Source organism: Siphateles boraxobius, unplaced genomic scaffold (assembly GCF_051911475.1).
Source record: "Siphateles boraxobius isolate OS27281-9 unplaced genomic scaffold, OSU_SipBor_1 26, whole genome shotgun sequence".
Lineage (NCBI taxonomy): Eukaryota > Metazoa > Chordata > Actinopteri > Cypriniformes > Leuciscidae > Siphateles > Siphateles boraxobius.
In genome coordinates this window covers 3,787,127-3,810,978 of record NW_027508876.1, presented here as the reverse complement: position 1 = coordinate 3,810,978, position 23,852 = coordinate 3,787,127, and the positions used below count along the sequence as shown (strand labels likewise).

The window sequence follows — 23,852 nt, the reverse complement described above, 5'->3', positions numbered from 1 at the left end:
CACAGGCAAAATTTTAAAGAACACAATTCAGGAAGGGGTTACCGCGAGCAGCGCTTTGGACGTTACAGTGAACGTTCAGTATTTTCTAATACTCCCGCTAGTCAGTCTGTTGCCAAAGAACAGTCTCGTGGTAAGGCAGATCCGGATGCTTGTCATTACTGCTCAGAGAAGGGGAGATAGTTCGGCAGGTTTCAGACCTGAATTATCTAGTTTCAACTCCTGACCGTAGGCGTAATACGCAACTCTGTCACATTAATCTTTTGAAACCTTATTACAGTAGGTCTTCGGTTTCTGGGGCAGCCGAGACTGGTGATCAGGTTAAGTCAGTTGCTTTGGCTGCAGTTGCTGGGATATCTAGCGTCTCTCCCCACATGATGGCAGCGTGTGGTGATGAGGATATGGTTAGCCCAGACGACTGTGTGCTCCAGCCTCGGTTGAAGAACTCAGAGAAGTTGTCTGATTTGGACACGCTACTTGGGCATTTGTCCAAGGAGAGGGCATTAGCAGTTGAGTCGTTGATTTTTAACTTTCCTGCTTTATTTTCAGACACACCGTCGTGTACTCATTTGATCAAGCACGACATCGATGTGGGTGATTCTGAGCCGATAAGGCAGAGGTTCTATCGGGTGTCACTCGAGAAACAGCAGCACCTAGAGGCAGAGGTGAAGTATCTTCTGAATAATGGTTTGGCAGAACCCTCTTATTCTAGTTGGGCTTCGCCTTGCATTCTAGTTAGTAAACCTGACGGGACGTATAGATTTTGTACCGATTATCGGAAGTTAAATAACATCACAAAGCCAGATTCTTTTCCGCTCCCAAGGGTTGAAGACTGTGTTGACAGGGTAGGTTCGGCCAGGTTTGTAAGTAAGTTTGATTTACTTAAAGGCTACTATCAGGTTCCTTTGACACCTCGGGCTCAGGAGGTTTCAGCCTTCATAACGCCGTCTGGCCTGTATTCGTACTCTGTGAGGAGCTTTGGGTTACGAAATGCGCCCGCCACATTTCAGAGACTAATGAACCGCGTAGTCTCTGGTTTACAGGGCTGTGCTGTTTATTTGGACGATGTGGTTGTGTATAGTGACGGGTGGTCTGAACATCTTAAGCGTATCCAGGCTCTTTTTAAACGGTTAGTTGAAGCTCGCCTCACTGTAAACCTCGCTAAATGCAAGTTTGCCCAGGCGACAGTTGTTTATTTGGGGAAGGTGGTGGGGCAGGGCCAGGTGAGGCCTGTGCACGCTAAGGTGGTGGCTATCGATAATTTCCCTATTCCAGCTACCAAACCTGAGCTCCGACGCTTTTTAGGAATGGTGGGGTATTATCGTGGGTTTTGTGCTAACTTTTCCACTGTTGTTGCCCCATTGACTGACCTTTTGAAGGGCCGTATTAAATTTGATTGGACTGCGATTTGTCAGGCCGCATTTGATAATGTGAAGTTGTTGTTAACATCTGCTCCTGTGTTAAGGGCTCCCCGCATGGACCAGTCATTCCAGATGCAGGTCGACGCTAGCCACGTGGGTGCTGGGGCCGTACTCCTGCAGGGAGATGAGCAAGTTGTAGACCGGCCAGTATGTTTCTTTTCAAAAAAGTTTAACCGTCACCAGTTAAATTACTCGACCATCGAAAAAGAAACACTGGCTTTAATATGGGGATTACAACACTTTGATGTTTATTTAAGTGGGGGTGCTGTTCCGGTTACCATTTATTCTGATCACAACCCATTAACGTTCTTATATTCTCTAAAGAGCCCATGTCAGCGCCTTATGCGCTGGGTGTTATTTTTACAACCGTATAGCTTACTGATCCGGCACATTCGGGGTGTGGACAACGTCATGGCTGATGCCTTGTCCCGTGCCCCTTGTGAGCCGGAGTGAGTCAGTGTCTTGTCCTGGCTGTCTCTCTCTCTTGTATCTCTTATCTCTTTCTCTGCCTAGTCTCCTTAAATTTGGCTTTCCAGGTACCGGGACTTGCTGGAGCCTTGGGTTTGAGGGAGGGATTGAGTGGAGGGGTGGGGGGGCCTGTTGGACTCAAGTGACCATTTTGCATTTGCTTTGCCGGCTTGGGAGGAGTGTCCAAGCCATAACCCCTAGACAAAGTTGAGTATTTTTTTTTTGTTTATATCTGATGTTTATTCTTATATGGGGAAAGAAAAGGAGTGTGTAATTTTTCCAGAGTCTCTCTTTGAGAGGCCTCTGTCGTAAGGAGGGGGGTGTCACGGCCTTGCCTGGCTCCTCCTCCTGGCTGTGTCTGTCTCCTACAGGTGAGCTGGGCACAGGTGTTTGGAGTTGTGCTAATCAGTTCCTGGTCTGACGCTTTAAAGACGCTTCAGATGAGACCGGGAGGAGGACCAGCCTCCGTTGCATTTCTCCCGCACCGTTTATGATTTTGTTTTGTTTATTCATTTCCGATTGCTTATATTTTTATTTCTTTTTCAAAGCCAACTTCAGTACTGGCTGAGCAAAGTTTATTCTGTTAACATTCTATTTAATTTAATAAATATACTATATTCCTATTCCGTGTGTGTGGCCTTTCCCTACTCTGTTGCTTGCTTTGAGCCAGGCTCGTAACAATATATATATATATATATATATATATATATATATATATATATATATATATATATATATATATATATATATATATAATTTTGTTATATGAAGGATTGAAGGATACATTTCACTATTTATTTATTTATTTATTTATTTATTACAAATGTATTTTATTATAAAGTTTACCCTAAATACCCTAAATATAAATTAACCATTTATTTATTTTCGTGCATAAAAAAGACAACTGTCTGTGAAGAGCTTGATAGCGGTGATCTGTGAAGAAAACAAAGTAGAAATAAAGAAAAATATTTGTATTGTGCATCATCTAATCAAGCTGTAATTTTGTCAAATTATGCAAAAGTGTGAAAATATTATTTAATTGTGAATGTTTAAGATATATAAATGCTAGCTATTAAATTATATTAATAGCTTAAATTATTATATAATAATAATAAATATAATATTATATTTAACTTAAACCATAAAAAATATTTTGTTAATTGAAATAAAGTAAACTTTACTTTACTTTACTTAACTATACTCACTAGCTGAACCACTTTTGAAAAGGAAATGCCTACAATAATTTCAGCAATTGCCAAAATGCATATGTGGCTCAAAAAAGGACAGACACATCAATCAGGAATCACTAAAATAAGGTGTCTTGTATTATATAAAATAATTGTTTTCAGAATTGTTTTGCTATAATTTAGGTTAAAAAAAGTTTTGTCATAACACCACTTGAACCATAAATAAATGGTTAATTTATATTTAGGGTATTTAGGGTAAACTTTATAATAAAATACATTTGTAAAAAATAAATAAATAAATAAATAAATAGTGAAATGTATCCTTCAATCCTTCATATAACAAAATTATATATATATATATATATATATATATATATATATATATATATATATATATATATATATATATATATATTTACGTAAGCTATATAATATATAATAAATTAAGTTGGAGATAACAGAAAATATAAAAATTATAAATATTAATATAAACTTTAATGGTATCAGTGATGCTAAAATAACTGTGAACGTTATCTAATATAATACTATTGAGATGCAATGGACATTACATTGTTGAGGAAATATTTAGAAACATGCTTTAGAAAAATAGCAGCATTCTTCTGATATCATATTTTTGTAGTACTATCTGCTGGGTAACAAGTGACAAATTAATACACAGACATACATTAAAGAAAGATTTTAACTTTTTATTTCAAGCTTGAACTGTCCTCAAGTGTATTTTTCACAACGCGTGTTCAAGTGGTGTTATGACAAACCTTTTTTTAACCTAAATTATAGCAAAACAATTCTGAAAACAATTATTTTATATAATACAAGACACCTTATTTTAGTGATTCCTGATTGATGTGTCTGTCCTTTTTTGAGCCACATATGCATTTTGGCAATTGCTGAAATTATTGTAGGCATTTCCTTTTCAAAAGTGGTTCAGCTAGTGAGTATTGCATTAGACTTTTAAATAAACTTGAGCCCCTTTCTCATAAGAGATTGCCATTGCAATAAGGAAAGTGATTTCAAAGTGTTGCAGGACTGAATGGCCTGGGGTGTTGGTTAACCACACTGCTATGTACTTCTAGACTGATATCAGAGAATGTAATTGGAGTTGGAACAAGTGTGTGCCATTTTCATTTGTACATTTCCTTCTCTTTCTGGACGACGATTGGTGAATTGCTCAGAAGTGGAGAATTATCTTGGCGTAACGGCTTTAACTGCGTTCAAAGGAGAAACTATAAAACATGGGCAAATTTAATGGAGAAAGAAACTTTTCAAATCCTTTCCTCAGAAAGTTAATTACCGACACCACTATTGCATGAGGACAAAATGTCATGGCTTGTGCTATCAAGACAATTTCCTTAAATTAGCATTACTTGATTCGAAAAAGGAGCGATTTGTACAGTACCAGAACAATGCTGCACCACACACCAGCCACAACAATATTTACATTCACTCATGCTTTCCAACACTGGTTCTTGATTGCTGAATCTAATACCAAACCGTTTCTTGCTCTGTATGACACGAGGCTGCCGAGAGAGACATAATCTCGCTCATTATGAGGAACGTAATTGGAGCAGCGTAGTTGCGAGGATGTTATCGGAAATAAACAGCACATCAGGCAGCCGCCCCCTGCCTCGGAGCTCGTGGGGTGCTGTAATGAGTCTAATAACATTAGCTGTCGTGGCAGGCCTCTCTCCACTCTTCCATCCTCTGTGGGGAGTCAAACCGGCACATACAGGGGGCTGGCCGTTTCATCACAGCACTGCTCCGTGAGTCTTGAAATGGAAGATATCAGCAAGACCAAGAGTAATAAAATAGAAATAAATAAATAACTGCTAGCATTTCTTTACAAATTAATGAGCCCTTACTGTTATTCTGGTCTCATTATTAAAATATTAGGATTCATTTTCATGAGCTTTGTAATAACTTTATCTAAAGTTGCTAATAGCTAAAACTCTAAATCTATTTATCGGTGATAAATGGGGTATGGATTTTATTGCTGAGGCATAAAATTGTTCGTACACCTACTATGCATATTAAGAGAGCGTATTAGCTGCGTTTGCTTAGGTAAGCATGACTATCACTATTGTTCATACTGGTAGGGTTAGAGGTTATTCAAACTGCTAACTATTAAAGTAATAATTCATCCAAAGTAAAAATTAATTGACAAACAATTAAGAGAAAATTATGGTTCAGATAGTGTGGCTTGTTAAGGAGGTAACACAGCAATTCCCTTACGAATTTCAAGCATGGTTTTAGTATAAGAAAAGTGTAGTAACTACAGCTTTACAGTATTAAAAATAAGTAAAAAAAAATCAATATCAACCTAGGCTTAATTTAGATGTACAACTTTCACTAATGCAGCTTCCAGGTGTGTTTATGTGTTTGCTCACGTATGTCTGACCTCGGCAGACTGAACAGAATAAATTTAATGGAAATTATCCTGTCAAAGAAGACGGAGCCTCAGAGCCAGATCCTCCTACTACGTATCTGTAAACGTACACTACGTTTATTCTAGTTTAATGCATTTTTTAACAAACACTTGAATGTGGTTAAGTTTCATAAAAAACAACATTTTGAGCAAAACACTGAGAAAAAAAACGTTTTTATCAAATACTACAGTACATCCTGATCAGATTCAGATTGATGATCAAAACATAGATGTAGTAGATCGAGTTCATCAACACCCCTAATGCTTCACAGTCCTATAGCTCGTCCTGGGTCTACATTTTATTCAGTAACATTATGCAGTTTTGATTCATATGCTGTTTAATGTTGATGATCTTGTTGTTTTACATAAGCATATGATATAGCTTGTTTCTGCTTCTTCTTCACTGTCGCTTTAAATGCTAGAGCTTTTTAAAGCAGGATGGATTCTGGTTGGCTGACAATGTTTTTATCATTCATCAGGTGGAAACAAAATTGCTCTGAGAGGGATTCCAACGCTACTGTTTCTCTGCGCCCTGTGTATTGAAAATCAAGTTTTTAATTTAGTTTATATGTTTATGGGGTGTTTTAAATATGATTTAAGACAACACGTGTAAAAATTCATCAGTCAACAACACTATTGCTGAGTATTTTCTCCTTAAAATTGCAGTGTAATGTGGTACGAAACCTACTTTTTCTCCTACCATCACACATTTTTAACCAATCTGGTCACCGTGCAGGGCAGGGCTTTACCTATCATTATTTTCTAGGGATGCAGATTTTCACAAGGCAGCTGTCAGACTCTGAGATGGTGAACAGGAACATGGTTTGTGAAACATTAGCAACACAGTATTAGCTGCTTGATAACGTAGTCAAGCAAAAGGGTTATCATATCAATTACTGTTATGTGTTGAATTTTATTCAAATTCTGAATTAAAATTATAAAAAGCCTGCAAAGACAGCTCCCTTTATTATCACTAAAGAGCTGTTCCATTATAATCAATTATAATCAATTAAGTTGTCTACACTGCACAATGAGTCTTTATTTACATTGTGTCTACACATTGTTAATGAGAGGATTCGCGAGCGTGTTGAACTCAGCGCTGAACAAAAACTCAGGTGAGTGGATTCTGACTTAAACACGACTGATTGGTCACTACTTTTAATAGATGGGCCTGCCTGTATAATTCACTCTTCCTCTTCTTCTGAATCAGTTTCTAATTCAAAAATATATGACCGAATTAAAATAATAGTAACCAAAAAAAAAAGTCTCATGGACACTTCGACACTTGGTCAGGTGGAACCGGGGATCAAACCACCAACCTTTCGGTTTGTAGACAACCTACATGAACCACTGAGCCACTGCTGCCCCAACACATTTAAACCCACACCCTTTACTCAGTGTCTGGTCTCGTCAGAGACTCTTCCTGCCTCTCACAGTCTCATGGCCCGACCAGCGACATACACCGGTGAGGCGGAGGGTTGCCATGGATTTCTTCTGCAATGTTCCCTCTATTTTGAGATGCAGGCACTCGCTTTCCCTACCGACCGTAGCAAGATTTCCTATTTAATTTCCCTTCTCTCCGGTCCCGCTCTCCAATGGGCCCAGTCCATCTGGGAGGCTAATGGGGCACTCACTCGTTCATGGGTAGCATTCGCCACCCATTTCAAGGAGGTTTTCGGCATCAGTACCTCCGCTCTATCCGTCCATGACCAGCTGTATCGCCTCCGTCAGGGGAATTCGTCTGCCAATGAATATGCCCTACGTTTCCGTACCCTGGCTGCCAACTGTGGATGGAACGAAACCGCACTCATCACCTGTTTCCGGCACGGATTGAATCCCACCATCCGTCAGCAAATTGCCATCAATGACGGTATCATCGGACTGGAAAATGTTATTCAGCGTACCATACGCATCTCTCAACGCCTCACTGCTAGTGCCCTTGACCAGTCCGCTGTACACCCTCTGCCTCCAGCACCGTCAATGACCCTTCCAGCACCTGAACTGATGCAGCTAGACGCCTACAACCTCTCCAGAACAGAACGTCAACGACGCATCAATCTCGGTCTCTGCCTTTACTGTGGGGCAGAGGGACACCTCATCCCTCAATGCCTGGTACGACCACCACGCCCAGTGGTAAGTGCTGTCCATATTTCTCCCATGATATCACCATTATCACGTACTCCAGTTACAATCCTGACCCGTTCACACTGTGTTCCAGCGCACACCCTTGTTGACACGGCTTCTCTGGGAACTTCATTTCCCACCAGCTCCTCAAGAAACTCCGCCTTTTGAGGAGAAGGATCACGGAGAAGTTAAAGATACACACCATATTAGGTAAGCCGCTGGGCCGTGGTCAGATCTGTCAATCACACTGGGCATCGGAAGTCTTCACCAAGAGGAAGTATCTTTTCTGGTGCTGGAGGGGTCCACCGCGGACATCATCCTGGGACGCCCGTTGATGTCAGTACATTCACCACAGGTAAACTGGACCACTGAAGAGATCACGCAATGGAGTAATTCTTGCTTCTCCTCTTGTATTTTACCCGTCATCAAAACCTGTCATCAGAAACCTCCTCCAGGGGTGTTCCAATCCTGCCCTAATCTCCACATCAACTCCACATCAATCGAAAGTCCTGAATCCAACCTGAAACTGGAGATCCCTCCCGAGTACTGGGCGTTCCAGGATGTGTTCTGCAAGCAACGAGCAACTCAGTTACCTCCTCATCGGCCATGGGACTGCGCCATCGTCCTGCTGCCTGGGGCCACTCCACCTAAAGGCCGAATCTACCCTCTGTCCATCCCGGAGCAGAAGGCCATGGATGAGTACATCAAGGAAGCCCTACAACAACGGTTCATTCGACCATCCACTTCCCCCGCTGCATCCAGCTTCTTCTTCGTGGGTAAAAAGGACGGAGGCTTGCGGCCGTGTATCGATTACCGTGCACTCAACGAACAGACTATTAAGTTCCGCTATCCCCTTCCTCTGGTGCCGGCTGCTCTGGAACTGCTCTCAAATCTTCAGCAAAGTAGATCTCCGAAGTGCTTACAATCTTGTGCGCATCCAAAAGGGCGACGAGTGGAAAACTGCTTTCATCACTCCATCAGGTCATTATGAATACCTCGTTATGCCATATGGGTTGTCCAACTCTCCATCCGTCTTTCAGGCCTTCATGAATAAAGTGTTCCGTGAGTTTCTACAACAATTTGTGATCGTCTACATTGACGACATCTTAATCTTTTCCAGGAACGTAGCCGAACATTGTGACCACTTTCAGCTAGTTCTACAAAAGCTCAGAGACCACCAACTGTTCCTAAAATTGGAAAAATGTGAGATCCACCAAACCACGGTTCACTTCCTCGGATACGTCATTAGCCCTCAAGGAATTCAAATGGACCAGAGGAAGGTGGATACCATCAGAAACTGGCCACAACCCACCACAGTTAAAGAGCTTTAGCGATGCTTGGGACTCGCACACTTTTACCGCCGTTTCATCCGTCATTACAGCCTCATCAGTTCACCACTCACCTCTCTCCTCAAAGACCGGCCCAAGTCTCTGTCCTGGAATCCTAACGCTACTCAAGCATTCCAGCAGTTAAAGAAAGCCTTCTGTTCAGCTCCCATCCTGGTCCATCCAATCTGGAACTTCCCTTCATGGTCGAAGTTGACTCCTCATCGACTGGGGTGGAGCCATTCTTTCACAGCAGCAGCGGAAACCACCTGTACTCCATCCACGTGCCTTCTATTCAAGGAAACTGTCCCCGGCGGAGCTGAATTACGACATTGGTCACCGGGAACTGTTGGCCATTAAGATGGCTCTCGAGGATCCGAGACACTGGCTGGAGGGAGCACACCATAAAGTTGAAGTCCTCACAGATCACCGCAATCTCCAGTATCTTCGAGAAACCAAACGTCTTAATCCTCGCCAGGCCCAATGGGCCCTCTTCTTTACCGGCTTCAACTTCCGTGTGTCATATCGTCCAGGAGACAAGAACTTAAAAGCTGATGCAATCTCCCGTCTTCAGGCGCCCGACTCCAACATATCACCTCCAGAAACCTTACTCCCTCCAGCCATAATTGTCAGCCCCATCGAATGGACCATCGACGATCGCATTCGTGAAGCCACTCATTCCGAACCAGCTCCACCGGGAGGTCCTGAGGGACGGGTTTATGTTCAATCCTCTCTACGCCTGTCCCTCATGGACTCAGTTCACACGTCTCCGGGCTCTGGACACCCAGGCAGCCAGCGAACCCTCTCACTCCTTCGCAACCGGTTCTGGTGGCCCTCCATCTCGCAGGATGTCTCCCGATATGTTTGTGTATGTTCAGTCTGTGCCACCACCAATACTCTACGTCGACTCCCTGAGGGAAAACTAAAACCACTACCCATACCCCGTCGTCCATGGTCACATCTGGGCATTGACTTTATGACTGACCTCCCATCATCAGATTCTCATACCTGCATCCTGGTGGTAGTCGACCGGTTCTCCAAAGCATGCAAACTCATTCCTTTGAAGGATCTTTCCACTGCCTTCGCAACTGCCAATCATCTATTCCATCATGTATTCCGTCACTTTGGTCTGCCTGAAAACATTGTGTCCGATAGAGGTCCCCAATTCATATATCGAGTCTGGCATGCCTTCTTTAGATTACTCGGTTTCTCAATCAGTTTATCCTCGGGGTACCATCCACAATCAAACACTGCGTCAAAAGGGGTGTATACGGGAATATTCAGACAATGAATACGCCCGCTAAATGTGCTGTTTGGCAGGGATCTTTGGAACTTTGTTACGCATACCTGTAAATGCCCGCAAAGGCCCGAAAACAGGAACTTGTCTGACCACATGCTGTTAGTTGATGGCTTGCTTTGTAAATGCTAATTTGTTTTGGGACTGGCAGCTCAAGATTGCCCCTATTCCCCTGCCCCCCTCATTAGTATTCAGGAAAGGTGGGCTGATAAGTGCTTTACATTGTGTCAATCTACAACGAAGACTGTAGACCCTGAAAAGCAGTTTGCATCTAGGTGTCCTCTGCTCTTCAAGATGGCTTGCAAAAGATCGCTGGAGTTTTACGGAGAGCAGAGTAGAGATGTTACTCCTTTACGTCGGGACAATGTGGCTATTCAAACTCCGAGTCCGAACGAAAACAGACTGGTGTATATGGTAAATGCAAGTTTGAAGAGGATATTTGAAAAGCTGGAGACGATGGACAAGAGGTTGGATAAGATGGAGGCTGACATCAATGAGCTCAAAGAGGCAAAAGAGGAGCCTGCTTCAAAGAAATTAAAGAGAGCTGGGAATAATTCTGTTGCGGTAAGTTATTTTCTGACCGTCACAAACATTTGACGGTGTCCGCTTAACTTTGTGTGCTTTGTTTATTAATGTATTTGAATTGAGCCCTCATACTATGTTGGATGTTTACAGAAAGCTGTATGGAGATTGCACAATGGGGAAAACAACATACACAAATATGACCCACAGACAAGGTATATCTTTAAAACTATTGTTTCATAACAGTCCTTTCTTCTAAATTATATTTTTAATCAACCTTCTTTAATTACTGCTCCACAGTCTATCCTCCCCCCACAACCTCGAGGTCACAACCTATCTTTATAATGGCGTCTCCATGGCTGTACTGGACGTAGATCCTGCTGTTTTTAAAGGTAAGTCACTAGAGAATGTCCCAAAGCTACAACTATTTATCTGTATAAATTAGTTAGTTATAAATAAACACATTCTCCCCCCTCACTATCTTCCTCTCTCTAGCATCCTGCAAGACGTATTTTGAAACTGTTAGAAGGGGTTACAGGATGGCCCAAGATGAGAACAAAGACAAGATGGAGGACAGCAGGATCATTGTGCGCATGAGACAAAGAAAAAGAAGAGTAAGTGTAAATAAATATACATCTCAGTATAAATCTCAGTAAAAGACTCAGCCTGGGAGAGCTTCCCATCCTAACCAATTTGATATTTTCAGTGGTTTAATTACTTTTTTCCCTCATATTTTGCAGCTGCTGAGCAGCAGGACTGGCGTTCTCCAGACAAGAGGAAGAGGCAGCTATCTGGAAGACTACAACAGTTGACCACATGTCAGAAGAGGAGGATGCTATCTTGGATGGAAAGTCAGTGTGGGTTGTTCGACCTCCAACCCGCAGTACAGTTTTGTCTGCGCTGTGTGGGGTGCTACAAAAAAGACTGGAAGCAGACCAGAAGTACTTGGGAACTCATCATGCACGAGTTGGTGCAGATCGAGTCGCGGTGGAGACCACAGAAGCTGGCCTGTGAATTATTTTAGTATTATGCATCTAAATATTATTCTATATTATAATTTGAATATTCTCTTGTTTTTTTATATATAGTATTATTTATATTATAAAGTATTATTTATAGATTGTATTATATATAATTCTATATAGTTTTCTATATATATACTGCATTTATATATTCTATACAATTCCATATTGTTATCTATTTATAAATTGTATTATTTATATATTGTACTATTTATATATTCTAAAGTATTTGTATATTATATTGTTTTCTATATATTATACACAGACCTTATATATTATATGGGGTTATATATTGTATGACTAATAGTAAAGTGTATTCTGTGCTAATGTATTTTTATTTATAGAATTTTGAATGTGTGTATATATATATGTCATGTGCCCAGTGTCATTTACAAATAATAAAAATAACAAACTCAACTTTGTCTATCTGATTGTCTTGACATTATAACCATGAACACCAATGATAATAAATATTAATAATGAGTAATAATAAACCCAAATGAGGCCATAAACTGGACCAATAGTGTGGGGGTTTAGAGGAGGGACAAAGCATTGAGCAGCCAATCCTATGTAAGACCTCTGACCAATTGAAGGAGGCCACTGCCTTGTGTCCCAAAGGTGTGAAATGCAAATATTCCCTTGCATTGACCCCGGCCGGGGGATTATTCACCATGGTAACTGATGGCCCTTAGTGGCTCCCTGCTGTGCCCCAAACTTGGTACATATCCAGGAGTATTCGGGATTGTGTGACGGGACAGCAAACTCCCGTACACACACGTTTATTTGTGGAGTACACAGGAGTACTCAGGAGTTTCACATGCCCGATTACAGCTCTTTTCACGCAGTGAAACGGCCATACTGAATGCAAGGTACAGGAGATCGGGAGATACCTGCGAATACCAGCACACGTCCACCTCCAGAGGGCAGTGCGAAGACACCAGAGCCAGGTCAACACCAAAAGAGGACCTACACCCAAATACCAACCAGGGCAAAATGTCTGGCTCTCCACCAGAGACATCCGTCTTCGCCTGCCCTTTCGAAAGTCCCCGCTATATAGGTCCCTTCACCATCGAGAGGCAGGTCAACGAGGTCACCTACCGTCTTAACCTTCCCTCAAACTACCGGATCGCACCATCATTTCATGTCTCGCTATTGAAACCATTCACTGAACCTCTTGTCTCCTCTTCCCCAGAATCTGATGGTGCTAGCATGCCTCCTCCTCCAGAAGTCGAAGAAGAAAACACCATCTACCGTGTACGGGACATCCTGGATTCCCGTCGACGGGGCCACCTCCTACAATATCTCGCGTACTGGGAGGGATACGGCCTCGAGGAGCGCACGTGGGTCGCTAGGGACGACATCCTGGACCCATCCCTCCTTACCCAGTTCCACGAGTCTCATCCCAATCGCCCAGCTCCTAGAGGTCGAGGCCGGCCACGTCGACGAACAACCGGGGCGTCAGGAGCCGCCCCTGGAGGAGGGGGTACTGTCACAGAACCACCAGTACCACCTGTCACACCATCAACACCTGATCACCTGACTCCACCCATCCGCTCGTTATCACCAGATTACTGACACTCTTCACCAGTGCACGATCATCACTATACACACATATAAACCCACACATCCCTTCACTCAGTGTCTGGTCTCGTCAGAGTAATACTAGACTCTTCCTAACCGAAGTACCCGATCATCTGTCTGCAACCTGTGACTATCCGTTTCTGGATACAGCCCGATCTTCCTATCATCTGCAGTCTTCAGGATTATAAGTACTTTCAACTATCGCAGCACCCGATCCAGTTCTCTGTTTCACTGACAAGTCTGTGTTCTACCACTTCCACTCCTTCTGTGTTTGAGTAAACATCACTTACCACTTCATTCCGTTGTCTCTCTCCTCTGTCCGTGACACATGACACTATATTAAAGGGATAGTTCATCCAATGAAAATTCTGTCATCATTCACTTACTCAAAAGAAGAACAGTTTTGGTTATCCTTGACTTCCATTCCATGGACAAAAAATACAGACATTTCTCAAATAATGTTCTTTTATGATTAACAGAACAAATAATGTCGAAGAGGAATGACATGAAGGTGAGTAAATGGTTACATTTTGGTTGAATTAACCTTTTTAAGTATTCAATTGTTAACATTTTAATGTTTATAAGTTAATGCACTGTTGTGTGACATTTGTTCTAAAAAATATTTTAAGAGCATTTTGCTCCTTCTTTTATAGTCAATCATGCAGCTTTAATCAATTAAGGAATTTGGAATGTTTGTTAAAAAAAAAAAAAAAAAACGCAGGACCATTTTAAGAGTCAAAATCTGCCAAGGGGTAATTAAATGTAACAAATCATGAAAAAAAATGTATCTTTTATTGGAGAATTAAAAAATATTCTAAAATTTGATTGCCTTAATCTTTTCAACAACTGAGAAGATTTTTTTTTAATAAAAATCACCTGTTAAGTTCCAGAAACAATGATTATGAGAGTCAATTATGTATTATGTATACTGTCTGTTATCAGACAGCACGTCGAAACCACTCAAGACGCCATTTTCTCTCTCTTATCGGAAAGTGATGACATAGTCAAAACATCCGGTACTGTGGGTTTTCCAGGAACTGCATGTACTTGCTGGACCTCTGCTTCTCATTACTACTGTGTATTGTGCACGTTATTTTCTTGACAGACATCGATGTCGAGATATTTAAATGCGTTAATAATTATTTATTTCTTAGCCGGCAAGTATTCAGTGAATTGATTGATGCCTATGGGTGTGTTATGTCCATGTTTTTAGTTCCTATATTCCAGATGGATGTGATAAAGTGCTTGAGGGCTGGCCGTTGTAAATAATAGTGAAAAAACACTTTTTAAAGCTTGCTCCATTCTTACCCCTTGGCAGATTTTGACTCTTAAACATTTAAAGAAAGAGTGACTTGTTACAGTACCTAAACATTTTAAACTAAAATCTTGAAAAGTCCCATGGACAACACATAAATTATGTCTGCTACATTCAGTATCATAGACAAGGCAAAGGCCAAATAAATCTACACTGATCAAGCTGTCAAGATGACAGCCATTTGTCACCTTTTCTATTTATTCTCCTTAAAGCGTTGTCAGCTGTAGCAAGCTGTGCCTCGAATGTGTTTGCAGTTGAGATTGCAAGTTTGTGCCAGTGGTCCCGACTGACTGTTTGTGGCAGGGCTGTGAACCGCCTGTCAGTCATCTCTGATCCCAGTAGGAGGCGGGGTTACGGAGGCCTGCTCCCACCCCCTCTGAGACCCCTCCAGTGGACACAGCTAGAGCAAAGGCCACCGGGTGGCTGGGAGTGACAGATGGAGCTCATTTGAAGTCATGATGAACTTTAGCTAGAAAGAGTTGAAGCATCTGGAGGGAATGATGGGGGAACATAGCAGATAAGAAGCTTATTGTGAATACTGATGTGTAGGAGGGGAAAAAAATTAGGGGGGTGGAGGGTTTGAGCAAACCTGGGGAGATGTATAATCCAAGCGTGTGTGAGCAGTCAATAGGAGATGCATCGTCAGAAAAAGTGAAAGATACACAGAGATGGAGAGATCTCAGTTGGCAGCATTTAAAAAATCAGAGATGCAATTCCGACGTGACGGTGGTTGTAAAAAGAAGCCAGCATTATTATGGTGTTACCTAAGATACCTTAATTTGAAGAAATTCTAAGGGACTGTAGCATCCAATCACATGCATTGCAACAAAGTTAGTGTCAGAAGGTCAGAAAAGTCCATCCAAGTCAAAGCTAGTGAATTAATGCTATGAATGGAAATAATGTACTTTAAGAGAATATACTTAAGTGTGAACTGAATGTTTTTGGAGACAATGTATTGAAGTTTAAATGTATATTAAATGCAATTAGCTGAACTTTATAGTGTTTTTTGACACACTTAACTAGGAGTTAAGTACATATTTACATGTAATTTCATAATTACTTCTTCTAATGTTTTGTAAATATGATTAAATTGTACTGCCATACTGACTTAGCAAAATGCTAGCGTCAAACCCTATTGGAATGGATTGTGTGAATCCCCATGCACTTCACAATGAGTGTTGCATGGAGTTACTGCCTTTATTAAGCATTCCAGATTAGTCAGTTATGAGGATCCGTTTAGTTATGATGCTGCTTTGTAGGCAGTAGACATCAGGACATCACTCATTTCATATATTTGGAACCTGTAAACGGTTCCATATTGAATCATTTACACTGAAAAAATATATAAATGCGACACTTTTGTTTTTGCCCCAATTTTTCATGAGCTGAACTCATAGATCTAAGATTTTTTCTGTGTACACAAAATGCCTATTTCTCTCAAATCTTGTTCACAAATCTGTCTAAATCTGTGTTCGTGAGCACTTCTCCTTTGCTGAGATAATCCATCCACCTCACAGGTGTGGCATATCAAGATGTTGATTAGACAGCATGATTATCGCACAGGTGTTCCTTAGGCTGGCCACAATTAAAAGGCCACTCTAAAATGTGCCATTTTATCACACAGATAAAAACATCCAAGATGGCGCCGTGGATGGCTGCCTCGGTGTGGAGCTCTCCAGCTATTGTGTTGTTTTTGTTCGTTTGTTCTGCGCTTAGTCATTCTTTTCCTATCAGTTTCACCAAAGACGAACTACTGGACATTAGGAAACACACACCAGAAGCCTTTTCTACAGTTTTTGATTATTCGGACGTTTTGCTGGACATTCTCGTCGGAGGTGCAGCGTTGTTGTTCAAACGCGCGTTCAGACGCAAACGCGGGAAGCGAGCCGGCGCGCTGGTTAAACTCCGCAAGCGCGGCCTGCGCACTGCACTCCCCAGTATTCATCTCGCGAATCTCCGATCCCTTCCTAACAAAACGGATGAACTTCTTCTCCTCACCCACACTAACAAGGATTTTTTAAACTCTGCTGCTTTGTGCTTCACTGAAACCTGGCTGAGTGAAGCCATACCGGACAACGCAATACATCTGCCGGGCTTCCAGCTGTTCCGAGCGGATCGCATCGCGGAGCTAACGGGGAAAACGAGAGGTGGTGGATTGTGTTTCTACATTAACGAAAGTTGGTGTTCAGATGTAACAACACTGAAGAAGATGTGCTCTCCTAATTTAGCACATTTCATAAACTGTAAACCCTTCTACTCGCCTCGGGAATTTTCCTCTTTCATTCTCGTGAATGTTTACATCCCTCCAGACGCGTGCGTGAGCGCGGCGCTACAACAGCTGGCTGAACAAATATCTGAAACGGAACAAAGGTACCCAGACTCTCTTTTAATCATTCTTGGGGATTTTAACAAAGCACATCTTTCCCGTGAACTACCAAAATACAGACAGCACGTTACATGTCCCACCAGAGACAGTAACATACTGGACCACTGTTACACCACAATAAGAAATGCGTATCACTCCGTCCCACGGGCAGCTTTGGGGCTCTCTGATCACTGTTTGGTTCATCTCATACCGACCTACAGGCAGAAACTGAAATCAGCTAAACCTGGAATAAGGACTGTAAAAAGATGGACTAATGAAGCAGAGCAGAATCTACAGGCCTGCTTTAATTGCACTGATTGGACTGTTTTTGAAGCTGCTACCAATGATCTGGATGAGCTCACAGATACTGTAACATCATATATAAGTTTCTGTGAGGATACATGCATTCCTACCAGGACATTCTTATCATTCACTAATGATAAACCATGGTTTACTGGGAAACTCAAACACCTTCGTCATGCCAAAGAGGATGCTTACAGAAGTGGGGATAAAATCTTGTATAACCAGGCCAGAAACAGATTGACAAAGGAGATCAGAGTTGCTAAAAGGAACTACTCTGATAAATTGAAAAAACAGTTTTCATCCAACGACCCATCATCAGTCTGGAATGGCCTGAGGAACATCACCAACTACAAGTCACCATACCCTCGATCTAGGGACAATCAACACCTGGCTGACGATTTAAATTCATTTTACTGCCGGTTTGAAAAGCCCTCATTCACACCACACACCCGGTCTGATCTGCACTTCACACTTTCACAGTCACCTCCTGCACTCCAATTATCACTCCCCCCTCCTGCCATCCAACCTGAGCTTAAGGTCTGTGTGGAGGACGTGAGCCGAGTCTTCAAAAAACAGAAGACTAGGAAAGCCTCAGGCCCAGACGGCATCTCATCTGCTTGTTTAAAAGCCTGCGCTGACCAACTGGCCCCGGTCTTCACGCAGATCTTCAACAGATCATTGGAGCAGTGTGAAGTTCCCTGCTGCTTCAAACGCTCCACTATCATTCCTGTCCCCAAAAAAACCAAAATCACTGGACTTAATGACTACAGACCTGTCGCTCTCACGTCTGTGGTCATGAAGTCGTTTGAAAGACTGGTGCTGGCCCACCTGAAGGACCTCACTGGACCCTTGCTGGATCCCTTTCAGTTTGCTTACAGAGCAAACAGGTCTGTGGATGATGCAGTCAACATGGGACTGCATTATATCCTGCAACATCTCGACAGACCAGGGACTTATGCAAGGATCCTCTTTGTGGACTTCAGTTCGGCCTTCAATACCATCATGCCTGGTCTTCTCACAGCCAAACTGACCCAGCTCTCCATACCATCCTCGATCTGTCAGTGGATCACCAGCTTCCTGATGGACCGGCAGCAGCGAGTGAGACTGGGGAAACACACATCCAGGACTCTCACCACCAGCACTGGCGCCCCCCAAGGGTGCGTTCTCTCCCCACTGCTCTTCTCCCTGTACACTAATGACTGCACTTTCAAAGACCCCACTGTCAAGCTCCTGAAATTTGCAGACGACACCACTGTCATCGGTCTCATCCAAAACGGTGACGAGTCTGCTTACAGACTGGAGGTTGAACAGCTGGCTGCCTGGTGCAGTTATAACAACCTTGAGCTGAACACGCTCAAAACAGTGGAGATGATCGTGGACTTCAGGAGGAACAGCCCAGCACTCCCCCCACTCACCATCATGAACAGCACTGTGGAAGCAGTGGAGTCATTCAGGTTCCTGGGCACTATCATCTCTCAGGACCTGAAGTGGGACAATCACATTGACTCCACTGTGAAAAAGGCCCAGCAGAGACTGTACTTCCTTCGCCAGCTGAGGAAGTTCAACCTGCCACAGGATCTGCTGATTCAGTTCTACTCAGCCCTCATTGAGTCTGTCTTGTGCGCTTCCATCACTGTCTGGTTTGGTTCAGCTACCAAATCAGACATCAGGAGACTACAACGGACAGTCCGGACTGCGGAGAGGATCATTGGTGCCCCCCTGCCAAACCTCCAGGACCTGTACTCTTCCAGAGTGAGGAAGAGAGCAGGTAAAATCATCACAGACTCCACTCACCCTGGACACCACCTGTTTGAACTGTTACCGTCAAGACGGAGACTCAGATCACTGGCCACAAGAACATCTCGGCACAGGAACAGTTTCTTCCCACAGGCCATTTCCCTCCTGAAAAGTTAACACTCCTCCCAAGGCATATGCCTGTAAGTGCAATACTCCCACTGTTTAGTGCAATATCCTACAACTCAGGTGATACTTATAAGTAGATTTATTTATTTATAATATTCAAAACACTGTAAATAGGTTCATAATCTGTAAATCTGAAAATGTCTATTCTGACTAAACCCAACTGTGATAGTTTTATTCTCATATATTTATATTTTTAATTTTTTTATTCTTATAATTTGTAGTATTATGTTTCATGTTGTATTTGTATTTGTATATGTCCACTGGAAGCCTCAGTACCAAAACAAATTCCTTGTGTGTGCAAGCACACTTGGCAATAAAGCTCTTTCTGATTCTGATTCTGATTCTGACAGCACAATGCCACAGATATCGCAAGTTTTGAGGGAGCGGACAATTGGCATGCTGACTGCAGGAATGTCCACCAGAGCTGTTTCCCGTGAATTCAATGTTCATTTCTCTACCATAAGCTGTCTCCAAAGGCGTTTCAGAGAATTTGGCAGTTCATCCAACCGGCCTCACAACCGCAGACCACATGTAACCACACCAGCCCAGGACCTCCACATTCAGCATCTTCACCTCCAAGATCGTCTAAGACCAGCCACCCGGACAGCTGCTGCAACAATCGGTTTGCATAGCCAAATAATTTCTGCACAAACTGTCAGAAACTGTCTCCAACATTCCACAGGCTACAATCAACAACCTGATCAACTCTATGTGAAGGAGATGTGTTGCACTGCGTGAGGCAAATGGTGATCACACCAGATACTGACTGGTTTTCGGACCCCATCTGGAATTTTCTTTGTCTGAAATCCTAAAATATTAATTTTAATTTCAATAAAAAAATGTAAATGTGGTGTCAGATTTATGGACCTAAATGTGTATTTTATAGTCTTATATATTAGATATCCTCACTTCTTTTGTAATCTGAAATTTGCTATTTTGTTTTTTCAGTGCTCTCATAGCAGCCGCATGCTCATTCTGGACTATTTCTACATCTTAGGCATGACATGATCTGGTCATTCATACGTCTGTCCCTCATTAATGCTAGCGAGAAAGCAAAGTAGACCCACATAGGTTAAGAAAGACATCTTACAGCCTAAGTCACCTCTTGTTTTCCTTATTAGCCAGCTGTGGAGAATCGTATCATTTCTGTTGACAATTTCCTTAGAGCGACAGAAATATTCTATTAAATCTGTTTTCTGGCTTTTTAGTTCTGAGCATTTTAAGTGGGTTTGAGAAGGGCTTGTAAACATCAAAGGACCGCAGTCCACGGGTGTGCATCTCCAACGATTACATGCTTATCTGTGACCAAAATATTCTGAAGAGGGGGAGGAAGAGTACAAGCGTCATTAAGGAGTCTACAAAGCAGTTTCCTCCATTTAGCGCTTGTTTGTTCTGCATGCATTCTTTTGTGTCGAAACAAAACTCCCACGTTTAGAGGAAAGAAACCGGTTGGAAGACATCTTCCAAAAAAACTAAACAAAAACAGGAGAATTAAATAAAATAATGGCTGTATCAGAATGGAAAGAATGAAAACTCTAAACCGAAAGTATCTGCAGCATGTGATAGTTTCAGCCTGTGAATGGACGTATCGCAAAACACGTTTGCTTGTAGCTTGAGGGCCCGTATCTGTTTACCACTGATAAATCTCACTAAAGCCTTGCAGCAATATTTAATATTAACATCTCAAGCATGGAAAAAGAAAAAGAAACTGCTTTGAAAAACACTTCTTAAATCTTAAATTTAGGCACTTTATTTTATTTTCTCAGATTAGAAGGCAGAATCTGTTTAACTGAGCTAGACATGCTATGTGGCAGAATACTGATCATAAGGTTCACTTTTTACACACAAGGGAGTAAGTTTATCCAAAAATACAGATATTGTGTAATAAACGTTATTTCTTACACTCACATAACACTAATAAGTTGAGGTTAGTCAAGCAACTGGACATGTGCAGTATAGAGCAAAGAGCACAGGTATCACGACACCAACCACTTTATGGCTGTGGTATCTGGAGCTTCCAATGCTCATCAAACAGCAAGAACTGTTGTAAGTATGATCAATGACGCTGGCAAGTGGCTCTGTTTGTAATGGGGGATTTCTTTTAGAAGTGCAAAATTGGGTATTCTGATTTCTCCTATTTATTGTAATAGGTGACCAGTTTTTATTTATGCACTGGTTTCTGGTTAAACCTCTGCCATAGTCACCACATTTGCTTTAGAGCTACAGCAGAAGGAAAATGATTAGTTAATAAAATCTTAAATTTGATTTTCCTCAAAACCTTAGAATATAGTGAAGGGAAAGGCCTGTTAGTGTTTAAAGCTGTTGTGTTTGACATTTAAAACAAGTTTCAGTTGTGTTGCAGATTTTGTGGTTACCATTGTGCTGAATAGAAGAGCTTGCGGTTAGGTTGTGTGTGGGTAAGTTAAGGTCCCAGACTAAAATGCAAGTTTGAGCTGTTTTAATTGAAAGTAACTTTTTCAAAGGCTTGTTTATAAAAGCTACTTAAATGTTCTAATTCAACTAAATCCTAATCCTGGCTTAATATAAGCCCTGTCTGTGAAACCAGGCCTAAACTGACTGTGGTGATCAGCCCATTCCAGGGCCCAGTTTATGGCCGATCCCGACCCCTCTCTTACTGCAACAGTGGAGAACGTTTTGCAACATTTTAATTGGTTCTTGGTGGACTAACACAAAACACTTTCCAACGCCTTCAGACCAAGATGCTAGGACAACAGCCAGACACATCTTAGAGGGCAAGAAGAAGACAGAAGGACAGGACCTCTAATTGATCCATATGCAGTTTCTCCCCTTCACCCATCTAGAGACTAATTGCTGAGGTCTTGGTTTGTGACTGCCATAAAAATAAAAATACAATATTAGGGGCTAGTAGAAGTTCTGAATGGCTAGTAACTTAAAAGTTTTGTAGCCAAATTGAAGAAAAAATTGAAAAGGTTAATTTCATTGGTGGTTTGGAAAGTGAGAAAAGGTAAAACTTTAAAGACACTTTAAAGACTGTGTGCTTTATGCAAATGAGTTCCACAGGGGAAAGAAGGGTGGGACACACTGATGCCAGCAGCTAATGATTTGGTTCATCTAGTGAGACGGGTACACTCTCATTCTCTGTCCTATGAGGGGATAGACAGAAACAGATCAACCAAGTTCTGAGTCCTGGCCCGCAAGGGTGAGACTGTAACAGATACAACCATGTTCTGCGATCTGAGCCTGCAGCCCGATACAGGGAAGGCAGCAACAGATACAAGTTCTGAGTCTCCATCAGGTGAGACATAACATATACACTGTACAATTCTGAGCCTCTGATTCTTCCAGAGAGACAACAACAGATTCCATGATCTGAGTCTACAGCTTGTGAGGCAGCAACATATACGGCCACGTTCTGAGCCTCCAGTCTATGAGGAAAGATACATTAACAAACACTACGTTCAGAGTCTTTGACAAGCGAGACAATAACATATGCAGCACATTCCAAGTCTCTATGCCAGATCTGCATGTTACAGATTGTACAGGTACAAATTTCATATTTAAGGCTGTTGAAACGGATTTCGGCTCCTTTTTCCACTGCATTGTCTGTCACCCAGCACAACGAGTGGAAGATGTCACCGCAATCAGACTGCTCACTCAACCATTTGGAATCAATGTAAATATCTCTTAACCAAAGACTTTGGCATTGTTGTATATTATCAGTATATGATTTTCTAATTTAGATTAGAGGTAATTTAACTGATGCTAGTTAATAACAAATAATCTTTCATTTATTTGTTTAATGCATAAGATGGTTCTTCACCATATTAGTTTCAGAGAAACAACAGTTTATCTTTCCATAAGATAATATAACTCTTCCATAGCAACTTAATAATTTGTATTTTAAAAGTGTAATGCCCTTTATTCATTTTACATTTATGCCTTTGGCAGACGCTTTTATCGAAAGCGACTTACATCGCATATCAAGGTACACATATACATTCTTATCAATTATTATTCTTATTATTCCTTTATCATTCATGGTATTAATTTAGTAGTTGTGTTAGTTATTCTTGTTTATCTTTTGTTAATACAATTTATTTTATTAGGCTTGTGTCTTCCTAATGCTGATAATAAGTAAGAAGCTCTAAGAGTTAGCAATCTCACCAATCTTTCAGAAAAATTCTAAATTATTGAACAGCCCCTGTTGTAGTGTTCTCATACTTCAAGGTAAAATACCTTGACTCATGCCCCAAATTATGAGACTGGGAAGGTGGTCATCTAATGTACTCATAACCCAACCTTAAGTGACGTGACGTGTGATCCAAAAACCACAACATCAGCAGTGACATGAGTACCAATCACTACATTACTAAGCGTCTTTGGATGGACGAAAGTAAAATCACTAACTTACCATATAATCAACAATTATGCTAGTTACAGTGACAAGTAATATCTTGCTTGTTCATTAAGTTAAGTTAATTAAGTTTATGTGTTATACTAGCAGCTGTTAAGTCGAACTTAAATAGATTTGATTCCAGGGGAACCACTTAAATATGTAGTCTGAACTTTAGTGAACA

The 23,852-nt window shown here is 41.6% G+C and overlaps 1 long non-coding RNA gene across 1 annotated transcript; it reads left to right on the top strand.

The window, feature by feature from the left end:
* Window positions 1-10,559: 10,559 nt before the first annotated feature.
* Window positions 10,560-11,165, top strand: LOC143751443 (uncharacterized). The gene is made up of 3 exons (XR_013207218.1): window positions 10,560-10,826; window positions 10,938-10,999; window positions 11,085-11,165. It is a non-coding gene; the product is annotated as an uncharacterized LOC143751443 (long non-coding RNA).
* Window positions 11,166-23,852: the final 12,687 nt, after the last annotated feature.